The sequence below is a fragment of the Pteropus vampyrus genome, unplaced genomic scaffold, assembly GCF_000151845.1.
Source record: "Pteropus vampyrus isolate Shadow unplaced genomic scaffold, Pvam_2.0 Scaffold257, whole genome shotgun sequence".
Taxonomy (NCBI): domain Eukaryota; kingdom Metazoa; phylum Chordata; class Mammalia; order Chiroptera; family Pteropodidae; genus Pteropus; species Pteropus vampyrus.
Window position 1 is genome coordinate 629,865 of NW_011889038.1, and position 4,078 is coordinate 633,942.

The window sequence follows — 4,078 nt, forward strand, 5'->3', positions numbered from 1 at the left end:
CGCTGCCTCCAGTGAGGCAGGTGTATCGTCCTCACAGAGAGGGTGCGTGATTTGTCCAAGATCACGCAGCTGCTGTTTGACCTTCGTTTTGCTGACTCCACAGCTCAGACTTGTTCCGGTCCGTCACAGTACCTCCGTTGTGGGCTCTGACCCACCTGCCTCTCTCCATCGCCTCCATGATTCCAGCCAGGCCACTGTCACAAGTCCCCAACGTGCCTTTCGAGGCCCTGTGCATCTCCGGCCTGATGCCATGTTGTTCTCTCTCGCTCACCTCTCGGGCCACACTGACGAGCTCTTCGCTGCCTTGTGCCCTTGGTACATGGCTTTGCACCCTTGGCCTGAATGTTGGTTAAACTTTAGCTTAAGTGTCCTTTTCCCAGCGGGGCCCTCTGTGACACACCGTCATTCTTTCTCACGGTACTTCCTTCGTGGTGCTTATCACACTTTGCGGTTCCCATTTACTTGTGTTTCTCACTTGTCTTTCCCACCATCCAGAAAGCTCTGTAGAGGCAGGAACCACGTGTGTCTCATTCAGTGCATGGCCCTAGCTCCTAGCAAAGTGCCTAGCGCACAGGAGGTGTTCTGTCCGCAGATTATTTTGGCAGTTACAGGCCACGTCAGGTATATGGTAGGCAGTCAATATGCATTGGTTTCTTCACTCATTGGAAGGTTCTCGAGTGTCCGTTTGGATCTTGATTTAAATGGGGTGTGAAGGTTCAGAGGGTTTGGACGTATCCAACGTTCCCGATAGGTAGAGCTGTCATCACTCTGACTCTCAGACCTGTGTACTTCTGACTGTGTCATTGTACTAAACCAAGCTCCCAAGGGGAAATGATAATAACCACGATTATCATTACTATAACGATGATAATAACTGACAACTAACACGTACCGCTTCCCGTGGGCCAGGCACCGTTCCAAGCACTTAACTAATCCTCACGACAGCCTTGCGAGAAAAGAGCTATTATGATCCCCCTTTCACAGTGAAGACATGGAAGCAGAGAGAGGTTAAGTCACTTGTCCCGCAGCTGGTGTCAGGCGGGGCTGGAATTCAAACCCAGGCAGCCTGGCCCTGGAGTCTACTCTGAAGTCTTGCCCCACGCTGCCTCCAATGCTGTGAAGAGGGCAGGATGCCTGGGATGAGTCGATGCTGCTCAGGTTGCTGCCCTAGCCTCATCTCTGAGAGCCCCGGATACAAGCTCTACAACTTCCAAGTACAAAGCAGGATAGTTTATTAGCTAAAGAAGGAGGCAGTGTGGTCTCAAGGGAAGAGCTGTGAAGGTTCAGCGAGATAATGTGTACAACATGTCTACCTAGGGGATCCCGGAAGATGGGAAGATAATAGCACGTAGTTTCGAAGCTCTCTGGATCCCCGATGAAAGTCCACGGGACAACTAGACAAGAAAGTTTTGAAGTTCATAGAAAACATTTCCAACGAAAGTTTTGAAGTTCATAGAAAACATTTCCAACGAAACAAGGTGACGACGTAGCCCCATGAACCCCGAAATGCAGTTCGTGCCTACCTGCGTGATACTGACATCCATGCAGGAGAAAGCAGTGGGAGATCCCAAAATAGTCCATAGGTATTGCCTACAAAGTTAAGTTTACCAATCTGGGGACAACAGCTGAGACTGGGGGGCATTTTGCTCATCCCAGTGGCCAGTGTGTGCAGGAGGCTCATGAAAGGGTTGCACTCATGGAGCGTCTTAGCTTCTAGGGAGTCTTGAGACTGAGCCACCAGGCTCCCCTAAAGCTCAGAATCTCACACTATGCAAAAAATTGCCAGAAATGAAGTAGAAAATTGAGTAGGAAAAAGATTATAGGGACCATGGAGAAAGAAGGTCCACGTAATAAGGAAGAATTTCAGAAAGCAAGCTGCCAACAATGAGGGAGCTCCAAGAAGTGAGGAAAACCACTGTGAACCATGCCTCTTAAATTTTAGGAAAACTAATTTCACACAGAAATGTTCAACCAAAAGTATCAAGGTTAAATCTCATACAAAGTATTTGTAAGAAAAAACAGTATAGAATATCATCCCTCTGGGGAATGAAAGTATACCAGAAAGATATGCTCACAGACTAGATCGAAACTATAACCTGTATTGAAACAATAAAAACATCAAGAAAATGATCAAAAATGGAAGAGAAATGTGAGTCAGTATTAGGAAAAACTCAGGAGCCAAAATTATTATTAATCAGGAGCCAAAATTATTCGTAAACATGTATTTTTTTATAGGAGGTAATTGATTTTTCCCCTTTGGGAAATGAAGTGATGGAGCCGAGGAAATAATTTAAAATTAAAGCAAAAGAAATTTCAGAAAGAAAGAAGAGAAAGAGAAGCTGAGAAGAAAAATTTTATAATTTTAAAAACAATGAAAGATAAATAGGCTTGAAGATGAAGTGATGGATATTGGAGACAGGCAAAGAAGATGCAACATAGAGGTAATAGAAATCTCTGAAGAACTAACCCAAAACAAGGGGAGAAAAATAAATACTAAAAACAATAACTCTAGAAACTTTACGGAAAAAAAAAAAGATTTGAAATTCCATACTGAAAGAACACACAACATACCTGAACATATCTACTCAGAGCAACCAATTCCAGACATAGTCCAATAAAATTACTGGACTTTAAAGAAAAGAGAAAACAAAGTTTGAGCATCTAGGCAAAAATGACAAGTGACTTCTAAGGGAAAAAATTATCAGACTTTTTCACAGTAAGAATCATACTAGAAGAAAAAGAATAATTAGGATGCTCAAGAAAATGTAACACCCGGATTTTATACCCAACAAAAGTGACTTTTGTATACAAATGGCACAGTCTATTATCAACACGTGAGCATTAAACATACTCATAGAACTACAGGTAAATGAGTGTTACAAGAAAAAAATACATAGTACGAATTGCTATACGCCTAGACAGTGTAGATATAGCACACCTATTTAAAATTTGTAGGCAGAATGAGATAACATATCCAAAATATTATCTTAAGTAATTAGGGAATGGTAATTTTGTATTATTATTCTGCGACTACTGTTTTGGAAAATGGAATAAGCTAAATAAATAATCATGGGATATTCTATCATCATCTCCTATGTTCTTAAGAACCAAGATTCAGATATGGAAAAAAAAAAGATTCCTTTGTAATATAGAAGAGATCAAGTAACAAACAGCATGGTCCTTGTTTTGAATCGGAAGTAGCAGTATTTTATCTTTAAAAATCATGATGTATTTTATCTTTAAAAATGTCCACTGAAGACATCTAGAAACAATGGATATCCTGGTATCCAGATTATGATATTGAAATAACATTTCCACTGAAAAACAAAACAACAAAAACCACACCCAAGATTTTACTTGCTGGGGCAGTAGAAGTACAAGATGAGGCTGGACCCCCTTGTCTTGGCAGATAGCAAGAGAGTTCCCCAAAATTAGACTGGGTCTAAAGGACTCAGAAACTAATCTGATTTTCCCTTTGGCTACAAAGGATAATACTTGCAGTAGACTAAAATCCATCTAATAGTTTAAGTCCTTGAGTTCATACTGATATTTAAAAAGTCCATTGGTAACCTCTAAATGCTGATAGAGAGCTAGTTCGTCTTCCTGAAAACTGGTAAACACAAGGGAAGAATCAAGCATGAATCTTGCTTTTCCTTTATGACGTGTACCCCTAAGAGCCAGATAGCATATGAGGGGAAGCAGCATTTCAACTAATTGATGAAGCATATGTTTTATGCAGCGTTTGTATTTGTGTTTTAAGATAAAGAGGTTTCAAAACTATGCCTAGCACAGGGCCTGGAACACGGACCTGTGACAAACTATGTCGCTTCTCCCACCTCCCGTCCGTCATGTGACAATGTAGATTTTATTTCTTTGCGGGGAACCAGGCGGGGCACTTTATAAACGCTCCATCGTTTATGACCCGTGCAGCCCACCCAACCAAGTGCTCCATGAGGCAGGACTCCCTTGATGTCCCTAGCATCTGGCAGCCAGCAGACACTCAAAACATCCTTGTTGAGTGAGTGAATGAACGAATGTGTTTTGCTGTTGTAGAAACGAGCTGAGTTTGTACAGTTGG